Source organism: Diceros bicornis, chromosome 36 (genome assembly GCF_020826845.1).
Source record: "Diceros bicornis minor isolate mBicDic1 chromosome 36, mDicBic1.mat.cur, whole genome shotgun sequence".
NCBI classification, from domain to species: Eukaryota; Metazoa; Chordata; class Mammalia; order Perissodactyla; family Rhinocerotidae; genus Diceros; species Diceros bicornis.
Genome location: NC_080775.1, coordinates 28,706,751 through 28,726,816, shown reverse-complemented (window position 1 = coordinate 28,726,816; position 20,066 = coordinate 28,706,751).

The window sequence follows — 20,066 nt, the reverse complement described above, 5'->3', positions numbered from 1 at the left end:
CGGGCTCCTGATGTAATTAGGGAAAGGAAGCAGGATGCAGCCCATAGGTTGGAGATCCTATGGGATCATGACAAAATTGAGCAGCGTTTGTCCCTGTCCTATTTCCTGCTTTTCATTCCCAACACAGCCTGTCTTACTACAAAGGAAGAATGTTTTGGAATAGAATGCCTCCCTCTCTCTCTCTCTCTCTTTCTCTCGCCATGTGTCAATATCCCATCATAAAAACCTAGGGCTATTATATCAGTTTGCTAAGGCTGCCATAACAAAATACCACAGGCTGGGAAGCTTAAACAACAGAAATTTATTTTCTTAGTTTCTGCAGGCTGGAGTTTCAAGATCAAGATGTTGGCAGGGTTGGTTTCTACAGCGGCCTCTTTTCTCGGCTTGTAGATGTCTGCCTTCTTACTGTGTCCGCACACGGCCTTTCCTCTGTGCAGGCACATCCCTGGTGTCTCTTCCTCGTCTTATAAGGACACCAGTCATATTGGATTAGGGCCCCACCCTTATGACCTCATTTAACTTTAGTGACCTTCTTAAAGGTCCTATCTCCGTATATAGTCACACTGGGGGTTAGGCCTTCAATGTATGAATTCGCCTTCAACAAATGACACAATCCAATCCATTACAAGTATAAAGCAGCAAATTCCAGAAGGTACTCTTGAAAGGTGCACAGTGTTCCTGAACTCACGTGCTGACACAGCACTACCTGCTCCCATGAATGTGGGTGTGCACGCATGGAGGCAACAGCTTGCCAAGACAGAGCCACTCAGGACCACGGACGTGGCCCACACAGTTACACAGGGCTGAGTTGACAGGGACATGGGGACATGTGGTAGGAGGCTCAGGGACTCCAGCATTGGCAGACCCAGAAAGGGCACCTTGCCCTCTTTACCTAGAACCCTGAATGGCAGTGGGATGGGGAAGGAGGGCCAATGAGGAGATATTCTTGGAGCTGGACAGAGCAAGGACAAGAAGGATCAGAGCTGGGACATTCCAACCCTTTCACTGTCCCTTTCCTCCTCCGGAGGACTTGGTTTGTCTTGAACAGACAACTGAAACACTGAGGGAGAAGATACCTCCCCCGAGTCTCAGGTCTGGGTCCCACCAAGTCAATGTGAGCACCCCCATCCGTGGGGGCACCCAGCTCTGTGGGCTGCTGGGGGGTGCCCTGGGAAGACACTTGAGGAGGGGGAGGCACAGTGTTCTTCCTGGTGCCCCTCAGTGCAGTTGTGGTGACTGGACATCAGGGACCCCCAGGGAAATCCGAGTAGAAGCCGGTGAGCGGCACTGTAAGGCGCCGCTCCGAGTCAGTTGTCAGACATTGTCATTGTTGTCACCTGGACTCACCCTGTAGGGTGATCGACCTTTGGGGGAAGCAATCAAATGGAAAGAAATAGAGCCCTGCCCACCTCCCTTGTGCTGCATGAGGTGTCCCACAAGGCTACAGTTGGGCCTAAGAGAAACACCGGGCCTGCTGCACCGATGCAGGCCAGCAGGGGGCTGTTCTAGTTTGTGGAAGTGCTGATAGGCCCTGGTTTTTCTGGTCATCGCATGATCTCCTGAAGGGGAAAGTGGTGAAATATTGCAGAACATTGAGATAGCTGTCTTAGGAACGAAGTCTTAAGTGCTCCCTTAATTCTCTAAATCTCAGGATGCTACTGATGGTTATGTTGCCTAACCCTTCTCGTTATCTCCCAGTTTCTGCCTCTTTCATTCCCAAAGATCAAATCCTGCTGGAGCTGCCCACATCACTCAGAGTAAATGCCTAAGTCCTCACAATGGCCTGCAAAGTGCTGGGTCCCTGCTGCCTCTCTGGCCACACCTTCTACAGTTACCCCGCGCCCACCCCCCCAACCCCCCAACCCCCCCACCCCCACCCCCGCTCTAGACCTCCGGTCTCCTTCCTGTCCTCCAGTGTCAGGTGTGCTTCACCTCAGGGCCTTTGCTTTTGTTGTGTCCTCTCCCAGGAAGGCCCTTCACCCAGATATCTGCAACGATCCCTCCTGCACTGCCTCAGGTCACGTTCAAATGTCCCCGTCTCAGTGAGGCCTCCCCAGCCCCCACCTGAAATTACACATCCACTCCTCCCCTCCCAGATCCTTGCCCTGCTTTGTTTTCCTCTGTAGCATTTCATACAATCTAACATCCACGTATTTTACTTATTTATCGTGTGTCTTTTTCCCCTATTAGAATATCAATTCCACATCTGATTGGTTCCTTGCAGTATCTTCAATGCCTAGAACAGTGCCAAGCAGATGCATAAACAGTTGTTGAATAAACTTGTCCCATTAAGTTAAAGCCCCTTTTCTCTTCGTACTCAATGGAGAAGGCTGACATTGTTGGAAGGAGTGCACTGCAGGCTTGGGATGACCTAGGGAGCTCACTGACTCTAGGACGAACCAATGATGGACCAAACCTAACAATATCCCTGTGATGGAGCATGTGCAGACCTTGCAAAAAGCCAAATGTGCAAGAAATATAATGTACTCCATTTGTCTACATCTCAACTTGGTTTCTGTTTCGAGATCACATCCTCTTAAGATGATGGAAACTCATCCTTTCTTTTCCCCGAGGATGTGCCTTATATCACACCAAGTTCCAGGGGGCTTACGTGACACCAACAAGCCAACGGGTGGGCAGCATCTGGCCCAAATGGGTGTCCGTCATCTGCCCGCATAGGAGCCTCCTAGAATGTACAGCATCTCAGCCTGGCCTTCGTTCTTGATCCGTGCAGGTAGTCCCGGTGAGATCCTTTGTCCCCTGCTACTTGTCCCCTCAGTTCTGGTGGCTCTGTTACTTCCACACCACTCAAAAACAAGATACAGTGTTGCTACTTCTGCTGCATGCCAGAGCTCAGACATCTCTAAGAGCACGACAAAGTCCGCGGGCTAGACCTGCTACTACACCCCAGCTGAGCTGCTCCCAAGGGCTTTGCCTGGGAAGCAGAGGGCTGAACCCTACCCAGCTTTCTGAGACCTGCCAGGGTCTAATACAGTCACATGTTGCTTAATGACAGGGATATATTCTGAAATGCATCATTAGACAATTCCGTTGTTGTGTGAACATCATAGAGTGTACTTACACAAACCTAGATGGTATAGTCTACTACATACCTAGGCTATGTGGTACTAATCTTATGTGACCACTGTTGTATATGTGGTTCATTGTTGACCGAAACGTTGTTATTTGGTGCATGACTGTAATCTCATTACTTTTCTACCACTCTGTAAAAACAAAGTTTTCTCTGGCTGGTAGCAGAAGGACAAGCCAGAGAGATTCAAAGCATAAGCAGGATTCCACATGTTGTTGGCTTTGAAGATGGAGGAGCCGTGTGCGAGGACCAGAGAGCAGCTTCTAGAAGCTGAGAGTCCTCAGTCCTCCAGCTGCAAGGACCTGGAGTCTGCCAACAACCTGAATGAGCTCAGAAGCAGATTCTTCCCAGAGGCCCCAGAGACGAGCCTAGCCTGGAGACACCTTGATTTCAGCTTGTGAGATCTTGGGCAGGGAACCCGGGTGAGACTACCTGGACTTCTGACATACAGAACTGTGAGCAAATAAACGGGTGTTGTTTTAAGCCACTAAGTCTGTGGCGACTTGTTATGCAGCAACAGAAAATGAATATGGGGACAAGAGTCCAAGTGCCTGACACTGAGAAGGCACTTAGAAAATTCCATGTCGTTTCCTCTCCCTTTTGCTTCCTAAATGTTTTATATATACCATGGCAGAAACAGTGCTCGCCAAACACCTCACATCCTTTCTACATTTCCCAGCCTTTCTTGCCATCGAGTTGAGACCAGACCACTAATTTTGGCTAATGGATCACAAGTGGAAGTTGATATGTGCCATTTCTGAGCTGAGGCAATAAAAAACAAGGGTGCTTCATCCACCCCTCTCTGCCTTTGTTGGAGAGCACGTGTTCCAGACAGTGCAGCTGCACGGGCCTGAGCCTCCACCCCCAGGCCCTGAATGCCCGTGTGGAGCTGAGTCCCCTGTCAACCTGTGTTCCCCATGTTTTAGATTTATCGCTGTCGCAGCTGGTCTAAACCTAACTAATACACATGCTTTCACCCTAAGAACACTGCTATTAAAGCTTACAAAATGAAGTACAGAGAATTCTTCATTTCACAAGTCTCTTTAAATAGCAACTTCTCCAGTGTAGTTAAGTTTTTCTTTATAGGTCACTAGTTATTGATAAAGAGGGGAAGGGTGGTTGGAGAAAAGTGGAAGCATCGCCAAGAGAAAATCAGACAGTGAAGATAAAGCCATCACTAAAACAAGTCATTGGGGAAATATTAGTTTTATAAAATCTATCTATAGATGTTTTCCTAAAATCCTAAACTTCTTCTAAAGAGTCAGGCCCATTTCTAAACACTACAGCATTTCTGGTCTATCATCAATGTTTGATAGCCAGTGTATTTACCACCCCAAGTTAACATGTGTTGCATTTTCTCCCCAAGTGTTTCTTTGGCCATCTGTGTGTCCATTGCTCTCCCGTGCCACTCTGAGCTCCACACAGACAGTGACCTTCTAGGAGGTCAACCAGGTCAACTCATTTCCTGCTTGAAAGCTTTGGGAAAAGCCCAAACTCCTGTCCATGACACCAAGGATTTGTGCATGATCTTGCCACGTCCAGTTCTCCTACTTCATCTCAGGCCACAGCTCTGTCTCATTTGCCATCTCGGAGCCACATTAGTCTTTTTTCTGTTCCTCCCATACGCCTCAGGATATGCATGTTATTCCCTCTGCCTGGAGTCCTTGGCCCTCACTCTTCACATGGTTCTGCCTAACTCCCCTTTCAGACACTTGAAATGGTATCACTCCTTGGTTTAAACGGTACCACTTTTGAGAGGTCTTCCTTCACTATCCTGTCTCTACTCTCTGCTGTGCCCCACATTCTCTATTTAACCCCCAACCTGTTTCTAGCCACTTTGACAATTTACAATTACTTTGTTTGTTTACATGGTTTTTTTCCCCCATTAGAATGTAAACTCCATGAGAGTTTCAGAACGCTGAAGGATCTGAGATCTTACCCTACTCACAAGCTAACAGGTTAGCCTGCCACGGTTTAGTGGATGCTGGTAGAAGATACGAGACTCCTGGGTCAGAGACAAAGGACCTTACAGAACAGGAAGCAGTGTGAGCTTCATGCTTGTGCATCAGTTCTCCTTGCTCCTCAAGTCCAGATGAAGACATCCACATGGATGCTGCACATGTGGTTGGATGTCACAGCTGAGGAACTCTGTGCTTAGGGAACCTCATACTTTCATAATGGGATTCAAGTGAACCAGCCTGACTTTCGCATTGAATGGAGTCATCTTTGTTATACTGGATAGTAAATAAACCTGCACTTGTCTCTGGAGAGGGATACTATCTCTGTCTTCCAGGCTATTTGCTATATAAACATCATTAAAAAGACAGAGCCTCTGCTGGCAAGAGGTACAAAAATGTGAGATACCAGGGAGGACTTTCTCCTTCCAGAGGGCAGAAATCCTGAATGTGGTTTTCACTGCCCCATCCCGTAGAATCAGTCAGCATTCTCAGTTGCAAGCCTCAGAAACTAAACCATTTGAGGCTGCATCAGCCGAGCAGAGTTGGTGACTTTTTCAGAAGCACTGAGGTATCATACAGGATAGCAGTGACCCGATGAAAATGCATCTTCTTTATTGCTTTCCTTCATCTTGCAATTTTATTCTGGAATTTGTCTTGGCTTGGTCTTGCCTGAAGAATGAGATAAATTACTATTTAAACCCAAAATAGACATGATGGAGCAGAGTTGTCTCTGGGAGATGCTTGAGTATTGTGGTAGAAAATCATAATTCTAAAGACAAATTTTGTTTAAGAAACTCCAAGGTTAAGACGGGTACTGTATAAGAGAGGAGGGAGGGAGAGAGACCATAAAAGGAAATAACTGGGGGTGGAAGTGTGGCTACAAGAAAAAATGGTGTTTCTCTCTGCTTTCTTTGAACATTCAGGACCTGGGGTATCTTTTTGGGCAGGTCATCAGGCATGAGATCAAAGTTTGACTGCAAAAACTTTACCCAATCCCCCATGTACTACATCTAATCAGTCATGAAGGCTCGTCAAATGCTCCTCCTAAGTATTTCTGAAATCTCTCCACGTATCCTCATCACCATGATCCCTACCTAGTTCAGACCACCATTACCTCCCTCTTGGATTATTTCATCAGCTTTCTAGTAGATTTCCCTGCCTCCAATCCGTTGTCCACACTTCAGCCTTGGAGGTCTTTCTAAAATGCAATTCTGACCACGTCACTCCCCTTTTAAAACTTTTCAATGATTTCCTATCTCCCTTAGGATAAAGCTCAAGTGGTTTATGAGATCCTCCCTCTTCTGGTGAGTTCTACCTCTCTTACCTCATTTTGACTGTCTCTCCCCCTTATTCTCTTTGTTTCAGCCACAGTACTAGTGTTTCCTGTGCAAGAATTCCTTCTCAGCCATTCTCAGGAAATTAATATGTTTTCCAGAATCCCAAGAATATCAGTGGAGAAATCAGGAAATCATAATCCTACAAGAAGTAAAGCTTAACAATCAACATAGGGACATTACTAGTTTGAAGGAATCCACTGCTATCAAGTTGAAAGCAAGAGCAGGAAATGCTGACATGTAGAATAAAAAATTAGGGTCAATATTGCTGGGAACCAGGACAGGAGCAAGTAGGAGAGAAATGGTGGCAACCTAATCTGTCAGTCTTGCTCATAGCTGTAGCCATGTGAAAAGTGTGTTCATGGCTCTGTCTTCTAACAGTTGATTAATTCTTGCAAATAAAAAAATTAATAATTTTATATACATGGTATACCTAATACACATCTTATGAGTGGTGCTCCCAGAAATAACATCTTGTGGGGTTGCTGAACAGGCAAAAACTATGGAAGCCCCTGATGTGACTGCCCATTCTTCATGTCTTAAGTCAATGTCTGTTCTGCCAGGAAGCCACCCTTGATCTTTAAATCTGGGTTAGAAACTCCAAGGTTTCAAGCCCCTCCCATCTACTCCTTTAGTAACCTATGTGGTTCCCTCCCACATTGACTGTGGGCTTGGTTATGTACCTTGCTTTGGCCATTTGGACCTTAGTTACAGTGATACAAGCAAATGGTTGATCAAACGTGCACACTGGGGCTTGTTCTCTTGGGATACTACTCCTAGATCCAGCCATCACACTCTCAAGAAGCCCAGGCTAGGCTATTGTACGATGAGAGACCCTGGAGGATGAGAGGCCATCTTGGACCTCCCTGCCAAGCTCCCAGCTGAATGCAGCTGCTGCAGCATGGGAAGCAGAAGAACTCCCCAGCTGAGCCCAGTCTACCACAGAATTGTGAGGGATAAAAATCATTGTTTTTTTAAGCCACTGAGTTTTAGGATGGTTTTTAACATAGCAATAGATAACCAAAAACACTATATTGTAATTACCTGTTACTTCTTTCTCTGTGAATAAAGTTCTAGGAAGATAAATTTGAGGTCTGCCTTGTTCTAAGTAGGGGCTAGTAAATGTTTTTTGACTGACTTCTCGGGTCCCTCAGGTTAGGTCGAACTCAACAGCATTGCCGAGTCATGATCAGCTTGCATTAAACAGGGGGTCATAAACATTTTGATTCTATCTGCCAAGAAGCCATTAATGAAAGGAAAGATAGCACTCTATGACTTTCTGTATCTCCTGCTGAAACTAAGATACCACACCAAGTGAAAAAGAATTATTCCTTAAAAAATTGCTACTTTAAGCTTTCTTGCTGTTCTTTGGAAACTAGTTTAGATTGAGCCCCCAAATGACAATTCTTCTTAGAACTTTGCTTGGAAAACGCCTCTACTTCCAAATATCCAGAAGATGGGGGCGGGGGAGGGCGTGGGGTGTTGGGAGGGATTGGAGGGTGAGGAAAGGAAAAAAGAACAGTTTGGACTGAACCCACGCTAAAACGTTTAATCAAGTCAGACTCTGGCTCAGCCCCCAGCATGAGATGGTCACCGCCTCTTCGGAACTCCTTGAAGGTTTTTATCTTCACCATCTGGCAATTCATCACTCACTCCCCCGTGGAATCTCTTCCCTTGTCTTCTTCACATTTGGTCCTGCCATTTAATTTTTCAAAGGTTTATATCTGGCTTCTTTATTGAGTTCCCACAGAGCCCAGTACATTGTAACCATGCAATAAATAGCTCCCTTGGAATGGTTTTGCTCTAGGCAACCCTACTGAAGAGTGCATGGGAAAGACTTGGAAGAACCTGGAGGGTGCTGTTGTTCAGAGCTGGTGAGCACTGGCCTGACACTAGCTTTAGATTCTGCTTCCCTGCCTCAGTTCTTCCCTGGCCCTGGGAGACTAGCCTGGCTTGTAGCTTGGTCTCTGGAGGTCTCCAACCCCAACCCTGCGGCTTTCTTAGCCTTTAGCATGAGGGCTGGATGATTTACGAATCTCTGTCTCTCTGCCTCTGTATCTCTGTCTGTCTGTCTCTCTCTCTCTCTCTCATCTGTGAATCTATGAATAATTTTCTCTGTCTTCACTGAAGTTACAAAAGGACAAAACTTCAGTTTGAAGGATTTCAGTCAAACACGAGTCTGTCCTGCCAGTTAGAGACGCCAGCCAGCGCAATAGGATTCCAGAGCAGCATGAGGAGTCTCTTTCTAAGGAGGTCTTGAAAGAAGAGAGGACTTCTCTGCTGGCTGGCACGATTTCCGTCTGCGTCCAACTTCTCGATTCCTCTCTGTCTGATAATGCCACATGTCTCAGAAATAGACCAGGGCCCACATTATTCAGAGAAGAAGCAGCAAAAACAACCCCCTCTGCCAATGCTTCTTTGATATGCAGTCTTTCTTTAAAAATGACTAAAACATCCATGATTCTGAAGGAAACAGGAAATATACCTGGCTGGGCCTATTCTGGCTTAAACCTTCCTCCCCTTTCAAAACGCTTCACACTCGAATGGTATTTCCCAGAAGACAAGGAGGCTTCAAGGCCTCATGCCAACTGTGGGTGCCTGGCCCCTCTTCCCCTTCCTGCAGGCCCGATGCTCCAAGCCTATTTTCCGCAGTGGTAGGCTGATTCTAAGAATTCTAAGACGAGGCCAGCCCGAGTGGCCTAGTGGTTAAGGTTGACATGCTCCACTTCAGCAGCCCAGGGTTTGATTCCTGGGTGCAGACCTACACCACTCACCTATCAGTGGCCACTGTCAGTGGGCGACGAGTCACATACAAAATGGAGGAAGATTGGCACAGATGTTAGTTCAGGCCAAATCTTCCCAGCTAAAAAAAAAGAATTCTAAGCTGATTCCCAAGATTCTGTCCCTCCCCTAAGTATAGGTGGGATCTATGAATACGATGGGATAGCCGCTCCTTGGATTAGGTTACATTTTCCTGGCAAGGTAACGGGATTCTTTGGTTACACTATATATGTTGCATTTTATAAGTCTCCTTCATAGCTGATTGAAGGGAGAGCCGTTCTTCTGCTGGCTTTAAGCATCCATATTGTGGGCGAATCAGTGGCTAGGACGCAAAGGCGGCCTCTAGAAGCTGAGAGCAACCCTGCCAACAGTCAACAAGAAGACAGGACCTCAGTCCTACCACTGCAAGAAACTGGACTCTGCCAACAACCAGTGAGCCTGGAAGGGGACTCTGAGCCTTGGATGAGATCACAGCCCCTGTGGACACCTCGATTTCAGCCTGGGGAGGCCCTGAGCAGAGGACCCAGCTATGCCGTGTCCAGACTGCTGACCCACACACACTGTGACATAAAAACTGTGTGTTGTTGAAGCCATTGTTTGTGGGAATTTGTTACTCAGCAGTAGAAAATGAGTATAACCCCCTGGCCCTTCACCACCCCTCTCAGCCTGCTGGGAGGGGGAAAGTCCAGTCAACAGTCACCTGTGCTTCAGTGATGGACAACTGAGCAGTCTTTTTTCCCCAGGGATATCTGCTTTTGAGCAGGGAAATGCCTTCAGCCTTCTTCCCTTTGGACCATCAATCATCCCCTCTCCCAAACCCAAACATTCAGTGGGCACCACCACATGCCGGGAGTTGATGCACTGGAGTCCCATGGAAGCCTCCCAACCATGCTGCTGTGGGTCCACGGGTCACCGACACTGCTCCCCCAGAAGTACCCCCCTTGCATAGGGCCTGGACACCCACGGAAGGGAGCATGGAGCTAGACCCAGGTTTTCCCAACTCTGAATTCCATGCTCTTTCCACTCTGGGTGCTGTGGAATTGCAGGTATTTTTCAAAGGCTTGAGGTGGGATGTTAGAAAGGGCAGAGTCCCCAAATTACAAACTAGACGATAGTGTAAGGACCCCTGGGCTAAGGGGCCCTGCCTGTGGGCAGCCTGTGGAAGGGTGCGAGTGTGCAACGTGTGGTTTCTGCTTCTCTGTGGTCTTTATCTGACCTCATTCCTCCCCAGGATACCACACACGTGGTCCAGGAAATTCACTTTCTCTTTGGGAGGGTCTTTGAGGCTCCGCAGGACCCTCTGGCCTCTGTTTTCCTTCCTGCAGTGTGGTCAAGTGTGAGGCCCAGAACAGTCCTGTCTCAGGAGGTGGCAGCAACTGGACGGAGGGACAGGCCACTCCTGTGCCTCCATCAGGGGATGCGATGGCTCTGTTCCTGGGGGGCCATGAGCCCAGACAGGAGAATCTGAGAGGAGAAAGAGGGGTGCTTCCTAGTGATCCTTCCTTCACTAGTGGTCCCTTAAAAAAGCAAATAAAGGACAGAGAGGGGGAAGAGAGGATTGGGAGGGAGCGGGGTAGAAAAACGTGTTTCTGCCCTAAGCGTGGAGGGGCTGGAAAAGTTAGGAAGTTGCCAGAAAGTGAGAAGATCCAAATTCCAGTCAGCACTATGTCTTCATTTTCAACCAATCACTGTGAGTACGGGCAAACCGTGTTGGCTTTTTTTTTTTTTCTTTTTTCTTAGAGATAAGAAGAAATAATATCCAAACGGTCAAAGTTCAAAATCTGTGGATTCTTTCTGAGAAATGCTGAAAACAAGTTAATGAAGCTTTAATTCCTGGAGAGATTAGCCTCCAGGGCTGGCTCAGGCACTATCTTTCCTGAACACGGCTTGTCTCTGCTGATAACGGGGGCTAATCTTGTGTGGGGTTTGAGGCATATTTGTGCTTTTCTTGCTGCCTTTTTTTCAAGTATTTGTTTTGTCTTCCCCAAAGCTGGAACAGGGAATAGTCCTTTTTTCCAGTAGTCTTTCTGTCTGTCGTTGCCCCAGAAATATTCTTGGTTATCATAACCCTGAGCCAGGTCTGATGGTTAAAATTCAGCACTCTCACCGCCATGGCCTGGGTTCATTTCCCAGTCAGGGAACCATACCACCCATCCGTCGGTTGTCATACTGTGGTGGCTGCATGTTGCTGTAATGCTGAAAGCTATGTCACCAGTGTTTCCAATACCAGCAGGGTCACCCATGATGGACAAGTCTCAGCATAGCTTCCAGACTAAGACTAGGAAGAAGGACCTGGCCACCTACATCCGAAAACTGGCCATGAAAACTATGAATAGCAGTGGAGCATTGTCTGATACAGCACTGGAAGGTGCGAGGATGGCGCAAAATGACCAGGCAAGGCGCTAGGTTGACGGCACTAACCATAAATCTTAACATGATCCACAAGAAGCCTGGGGACCAAGCCCTGTGTCCCTGCTTCTTACCAAAGCCAAGGAGCCCGAAAAGGAGAGTGAGGGTGCCTGTTCTCCTCTGCTCTGTTCCTTCACAGCCTTTCTCCCCAACATTTTATTACAAAAATGTTCAAACATACAGTAAAGTTGAAAGAATCTTTTAATAGTCACCTACCACCTAGAGTCTACAATTAACATTTTACTGCACTTGCTTTAAGACATATCTATCCATCTCTCTATCTGCCCACTAATCTTTCTTATTTTTTATGATGCACTGCAAAGTAAATTACAGTTGTCAGTACACTATCCCATAAATATTCCAGCACGCGTATCATTAATGAGTTCAATATTTGTTTCCAGTGTTTTTCTTTTGATGCAAAGTTTATGTATGATGAAATGCAGAAATCTTCCGTGTGCATTGGCTGAGTTTGGGGACCCGCATACACCTTTGTCACTCAAACCCCTGGCAATATAGAGAACTTTATCTTTACTCATCGAGGTTGCTCTGTACCCCTTTGCAGTCAGTTCTTGCCCCTACTCCACACCCAGGAGAAACTCTTTTCTGATTTTTTTCCACCATAGACTAATTTTTTTCTCTTCTAGAAAGTCACATAAGTGGAACAATACTGGTCATACTCTTGCATGCAAAGCTTCCTTCTCTCAGCACAACGATTGGAAACTCTGTCCTGCGGTTCCTTTCTTTTTATTCCTGAACTGTATTCTCTTGCATGAATACGCCTCCTATTGCTTCCAGTTTGGGGCTATTATTTGTGTGTTGAAGGGAAGACCAAATCAAAATAGCAAAACATTAAACCCACAGCAATAAAAATTAAACATGAGATACCCAACACATACAAACATGCACTCATGAAATCTTAACTTTAGGGTAGAATTTCGTTATTTTCTCTTCTGTATAGTTACTAACAGCATATATTTGTTAACACAATTTATAGACTAGAGTGTCTGCCTGGAAAAACAGACTAGGATATAGTCTGTTTTCTCTACATAAAAATGGGTACACAGTAACAGAAAAAAATTTTGTTTTCCTAAGCCAGACTGGCATTTAAAAAACTACAGTTCAGGACAATGGGAAACTATTATCAATTTCTACCTATTGAGGTCCAAATAGAATATAGAAGCATAGAGCTGCTCTATTCTCTAGTCAGGGAAAGTGATTTCCATGTGGAGTTTTACAACTCTCGCCCCTTCTACGTGAGGAACTCAACAGTTTGACAGCTCTCAGTCTTTTCCAAGTAAGAGGCAGCGTGACATCTTACGAAGAGTGCCACACTGGAGGAGTAAGGTTCTTTCCAGATATATGTATATTTTCCAGATTTTATGGTATTTTAGGTGTTTTTGTCAAGGCCTATTGATTTTAAGAAAGAAAAACCCTTAAAAACTTCTTCAGGAAAAAAAAAAAGGGGGAGGATTTATCATAAAGCCACAGAGACAATGTCATGGCCTCCACTGGGTCCTCTAGGGATGAGCCGGGCCTGGCGGGTCAGGCCCGAGGGCTCGGGTCCCAGGCATCTTGCACAGTGCTTGCTGCCCCTTGTGGGCTGAGCTCCCCTCTGTCTCATGCAGTCCTGCCTCCTTCTCCTCCTCCTCTGCTCACACCGCACGTCACCACGTCTGGCCACTTTCTGCAGCATAAACTTTCTTCTTCAAGTCCCACTGCCAAAGTTCATTGTTCAATAAATATCTATTTGAATCAAATTCATTAATTTTACATGTATAACTGCTAGTTGCCCTTCAAAACTGTTTTTATGGGAATATGACTTGAAAGCCCTTTCAGGAACGAGAGTGGATTCAGGGGAACAAAAAGAACTTCATTGGGGTCTTGTCAGTTGCTACCTCATTGGGACGTTTTTGGGGACCAAATGAGATAAGGTCAATGAAGCTCTTGATGCATGTCTTAAAGAATCAATAGCAGCTTCTCTGATTATTGTAATAACGATCACTGTTCAGAATTCATAGAATTTCCTTAGAGTACGTATTTGAGATATGATGAGGGGCTTCGTTAGTTTGATTTATAGGTTGGTTTTGTATTTGATGTTTTTAAAAAGAGGAGAGAGCAAAGGAAGTCAATACAAGCTAAACAAAGCTTAATTCAGCACATATTTTCACAGCTGGGTGCCATGCTTATTTGGAAAGACATAGGTTGATCCCACCAGCTCTGGTATCAAGGATTTCCAGAGTTCAGACTCACCTGGCTTCCACAGGGCCCTGGAGCTTGTACAAGCCTTTTCTAGGAGCCTCAGACGCTGCCCAGTAACAGGGGAAAATGCCAGCTTTCTTCTACCTGGGAGACTGGGGCAGCAGAAACTAAACGCTACACGGCCAGACCAGCGGGGGTGGGGTAGGGGGGGGGTGGGGAGTATGGACAGAATGGCCTGTCAAGAGCCACAGTTTCAGAGTTTCAGGTTTTAATCTCTATGGACAACACACCCGAGGTCATTAAGTGTTTGGTGAGGCTGGGATCCACATTGGACCATCAACCTTGTCCGGTCTCCCTGCCAGCTCTTCACCATTAATGGCTCTCTTCCTTCTCAAGATTCTTTTCTGCCGCCAACACATGCCATAGCAGCAGCAACAAAAGAACTGAGAATGTGGTGTGTGGTGATGGGTTGTGATGGGGTACATGACCAGTGACATGGAAAAACCTGGCCTCAGGGTCTTCAGGGTAGATGGAGGACATACGCCAGGAAAGGCCCTTCCTGCTAAATGGTCCCCACTGATAAAGTCTCCTTGAGGCCTGAACTCTGACAAGAGGTCAGTAAGTTATGCTCATGTTGTACTAACGTTTCTGACTTGGTTGACAGGAAGGAGATCCTTTCTTGATTTTTTTTTTTTCCTTTTTTGTGAGGAGATCAGCCCTGTGCTAACATCTGCCAATCCTCCTCTTTTTTTTTGCTGAGGAAGACTGACCCTGGGCCAACATCCAAGCCCATCTTTCTCCACTTTATGTGGGATGCTGCCACAGCATGGCTTGCCAAGCAGCGCGTCGGTGCGCGCCCAGGATGCGAACCAGCGAACCCAGGCCGCCGTGGTGGAGTGCATGCACTCCTAGCTTGTAGCTGCATCACATCCGTCTCGGCCTCCATCATTGCAGGGCCTTCTTCTCTGTGTTTTCTCTGTGTCTATATCCAAATCTCCCTTTCCTTTCTTTTGTAAAGACATTGCTTATTGGACTTAGGGCCCACCCTAATCCAGTATGACCTTATCTTAATTGAATTATATCAGCAAGGATCCAAATAAACTCACATTCACAGGTCCTTAGGGTTAGGACTTGAAATATCTTTTTGAGGGGGCACAATTCAACCTACAACATTCCCCAAGGATCTGTTCATGGTTCTTTTCTCACTGTAAAAGTTATTGCTCAAAACCCCAACCATTCACATAGCGTTAACCACCCTCTCTGTAGGGCCGGCTCCCTGATCTATAGATCTAGCCTAGTTTGCCATGTTTTTCTAATTTCCTATTGAATATTTCTCTGGACACGCCCACTTTACACTCACTATGTTCAGAATGAATTCGGTTGGTGCCTCACCTTGCCCCTCATCTCTCCCACTTCAACACTGCCCTTGATTAAGGGCACTGCTCCTTAAAATGACCTCCTCTTCTTGTATTCCATATCTCAATTCATGGCTTCACCATCTGACTCATCAATCAGGTACAAACTTCAGAATCATCTTTAAACTGTCCCATCTCCCTTATCCCTCATATTTAACTGGTCACCAAGAAATGCTTATTCTACCCTAGAAAGGCTAACAAATCTTCCCCTCTTTTCTAGACCTCCCATTTTCATCAAGACTCTAGTAAAAGACAGCTTCTCATTGGCCTCCCTATTTGCAGTATCTCTTCCAAATTCCATGGACTGTATCAGTGGTTCTCAAAGGATGGTCCCCAGGCCTGTTGTATCAGCACTGCCTGGGAGCATGTAAGAGATGCAGATCTTCAGATCCATCCCCAGACTTCCAGAGTCGGAAGCCCTTTGGGTCATGCTGATGCACACTAAAATCTGAGAACTGTTGATGGGAGGATCTGATCACGTTACATTACCACCTTCAACAGGGATTCATCCTGTTGGCCTCGGGAAGCCGAGCTTCTTCACAGAGCAATCAAGAGCCTTCACGATCCGACCCCAATCAGCACTCCCACCCTCCTCTCGCCCCATTTGCCACCTCACCTCCTGCTCTTGCCTCCATTTGACTTTGCCTTTCCCAAATTGTATTCTATTTTTTTTCCTGTTCTAATGCATCAGCTCTCCACTCTATCATGCCCCTTCACTTCTCCACACCTTGTGAATGCTATTCCTCTAAGATTCAGCTCCTCTGATCTCTTACATCTCTCTTCTGAGAGTTTCTATGACGCTCTTCTCCATCCACCATCAGAATGTCTCCAGCTTATATATACCTCTGGGGGTTACAACAGCAGTGATAATGCAGTTTTCCCTGGATTGTATCTGATGTTATACGTGTAACCCACTGTCCCTAGAGCTTGGAGTACAAGCGGATTCACATTGCATTAATCCCCACATTTCCCCAACTTGCTGATGCAGGACTTTCAGCTCCATGCAAGGTCCCCCCTCTGTCTGCCCCCAAGTATACCTGGAGGCATGTCGCAGAGGGCAAACACAAGTCTCCACCGCAGGTATCACACGCTCCCTGGGGCTCTATCGCCGAGCCCCGGGCTCAGCGGCTCCCCCTGGCGGCCGGCACGGTTCCACCGGCTACAGTGCGTCCGCGCTGACTGCAGCTTCTCACGGTGCCGGGCTGCTTTTCTGCCGGGCGCAGCGCTTCTCCACCTTGGCCGAAGCTCAGGGCGGTCTAGTCTTTCCGAAGCAGCCTGTGGGCATCCAGTGTGCTATAGATGTCAGTGCTTTGACTTTCTTTCTCCCAAAGTTCTAAGAGCCCCGCTAGGGTGAGTCCTACAATCTCCATCCCCAGACTCAAAGCTCTTACTCTGCTCCGGTATGTTTTATAGTTTACAACACAGCTCTTATGTGGAAAAGATCAGGTGATACGACAGAAGAAGGAACACTGGGTTCACCGGCTAACTGAGAAAAAGTCACTGAATGTCTCTGAGGATCAGTTTCCTCACATGCAAAATAAAAATAGCCCTCATGATCATTCACAGGATCAAATGAAAGTGCGTATATGAAAATACTTTATATTTTATATTGTCTGGGCTCAAGTCCCAGCTCTGCCACTTAGGCTGGGTGATCTTGAGCAAGTTATTAATCCTCTGTTTGCCTCAGTTTTCTCGTTAATAAAATGGGTACAATAATAGTATATAACTCACAGAGGTTTGGTGTGGATTAAATGAGTTAATATATACAATATACAATTATATAAATTATAATTATGTATTATATAAATATATATAAAGCATTTAGAACAGTGCCTAAAATATACTAAGTACTACATAAGAGTTTACCATTACCATTATTTATTTATTTATTTTTAATGAGGAAGATCAGCCCTGAGCTAACATTCATGCCAATCCTCCTCTTTTTTGCTGAGGAAGACTGGCTCTGAGTTAACATCTATTGCCAATCCTCCTCCTTTTGTTTTTTTTTTTCCCTTTTCTCCCCAAAGCCCCAGTAGATAGTTGTACGTCATAGTTGCACATTCCTCTAGTTGCTGTATGTGGGACACCACCTCAGCATGGCCCGACAAGCCGTGCGTCAGCGCGCCCAGGATCCGAACCTGCTGCCAGCAGTGGAGCACGCACTTAACTGCTAAGCCACGGGGCCGGCCCCACATTGCTGTTATTTTTAAAACATTAGACAGCTATGATATAAAATTATACTGAGAAGCATCAGCCCGCAGAGACACAGAGTAGCCGTCAGAGTCCTGGGAATTCTAAATGGATGGCTAGAAAAAGAAATGAAAGATAGGGAAGACGAGACTTCAGAGAGTGCCTTAATGTTTTCTTCCAAAAGAGTTACTCCTGGAAAACAGAGAGCAACCTGGTCCGCCAAGCAAGCCAGGTTCCCCTCTACAGAGCCTGCGGCCTGCTCTAGCCCGCACGGCCATGTGGGGCAAGGTATTATCCCAAATAATGAGATCTATTGGGTTGTGACATGACTGTTAGAGAGAAAGGCTGTTTCTAGGAGACAGCCTGTAAGTGCAACTAAGATAGTGTCCCTCCATATGCTTATACAGGTGAAAACACATTAAAACATGAAGGACAACATTGAATCTGGAAATCCATCAACATAATTTATTATACCAATAAATTAAAGGGAAAAATGATCATATCAAAGATGCTGACTGAATTCAACTGTCATTCTTAATAACAACTAATTGCAAAAGAAGATTAGAAAGAAACTACTTAACTATGATAAACGTCACATACTAAAAATCAATTTCAAACATCATTCTAAGTGAGCGCTGTCCAAATAGATCGTTCTGCAATGATGGAAATGTTCTATATCCGTGCTGTTATTCAGTATGGTAGTCACTAGCCCATGTGGCTATTGATCACTTGAAATGTAGGTAGTGGGACTGAGGAACTGGATTTTTAATTTTGTTTCAATCTAATTAATCTAGGTTTAAATTTAAATGGTCACATATGGTAAGTGGCTACCATATTGAAAAGTACAGTTGTAAATGATGAGAAGCTAAAGCGATTTCCATTGGAGCAAAATTATTTTCATTAGTTGTTTTAATGAAATAAAAACAATGGGTATAAAAATACTGGAACCTAAGATATAAAATGATTCATTTGGCTGATGCAATATTTGAGAAATATACAATAATACAAAAATATAATAAATGGCAAAAATCTCTGGTACTCCAAGGAAAAAGAACTTACTGTGATTTGGTAAATTAGTTGGACACAAGACAAATGTACAAAATTCAATAATAATACTCTGCCCTTAAGATAGTAACCTAGCAATAGAAATGGGGGGAAAAATGCTCCATTCCTAACAGCAATAAAATACTTGGGATAGATGTAACAGGGAAGTCAACCACTGAATATGCTATGGTGGTGCCAGCTTAAGGTGGGTAAGGCCACCACCATGCCCCTCTCTGAGATCTCAACCCTCTTGGTGCCCACACCCAGGATCCAGACCCCACTGAAGATGGAGAGTGAAGGGGAAGGTGGAGGAACACTGGATTCCTGATCCCCCGCACCAGTGTGACTTGTTTGTCACCCGGAGGAAGAACAGCAGCAGTAGTCGCCTGGTAGGGGTGGGGAAGGGGAGGCCAGCTGGGTCCTGGGGAGTCAGGGGGTGGGATGTAGGGGACCAAGAACTCATCCTTGGAAGGTAGTGAGAGACAGCTTCCTGTGAGCTGAGGTTCCAAGTCCTCGAGACCTGCTCCATCGTCGCATCAGACTTCATTTACAAAACACAAATTCAAAACTAAAATTTAATAATAAAGTAAATTATATTAAGATCATGAAAGCCCAGATATCAGGCCCTTCTGAGCACAGGGGCCTGTGCACCTATACTGGTGGCCTCCCCACCAGGCCAGCCCTGTCACTTAGCAACACTTGACAGGAACCGAAGAAACCATAGTGCCCACCACCATGGCTGCCTCCTCAACTGGTCCTGCTTCCCACCAGGCCTCTGGAGGGGTCTGAGTGTGCAAGCCCTGGGTGCAGCCTCTGCAAGGCAGGGACTATCTCAGACCTTTTAGGCTTCAGAGTCTGGCCAAGACCTGGCATGTGTGTGATAGGCTGCCAGTGCCTGTTTGCTGTATTTAATTGATGTGTGCACAGAGGCGCTTCCAGCTTTCCTTTCTTTCGTGGGTTAGTGGTTGTTCTTGTTCCTGGAGCTGCCTACCTGAGCCACCGCCAGAGTTAGCCTGAGAGGCACTCAGGGCTCCTCCCTCCTAAGTGCCTGGGACCTAGGGAGATCTCTCCGGTTCCTAGTACCAGGAGCTTCGGGGTAGTGTTCTCACCGTCTCCAAGTGCAGAGGAACCATAGTCACTCGATTTCATAAAATTTACAAAGGTTAGATGTGATAGCAATAATCGGTTAAGAGCCTGTTTCTTTCCACTCAGACTTCTCTCTGTCTCACTTCCTTTCTGGTTAGGTGGTGCTGGAGTGGCTGTGGCATATTTGGAGTCTGGCTCAGGGACATTAAATTGGGCATACATTTAGATTTCATGGGTGTCTTAGTCTATTTGGGTTACTATGACAAAATGCCACAGACCAGATAGCTTAGGAACCACAGAAATTTATTTCTCACAGTTCTGGAGGCTAGAAGTCTGAGATCAGAGTGCCAGTGTGGTGGGGTGAGGTCTCTCTTTTGGGTGGCAGACTTCTCATTGTGTGCTCACATGGTGAAAGGGGCTAGGGTGCTCTCTGGGGTCCTCTTATAAGGGCATTAATCTCATTCATGAGGCTCCAACCTCGTGATCTAATCATCTCCCAAAGGTCCCACCTCCTAATACCATTACACTGGAGGTTAGGATGTCAACAAATGACTTTTGG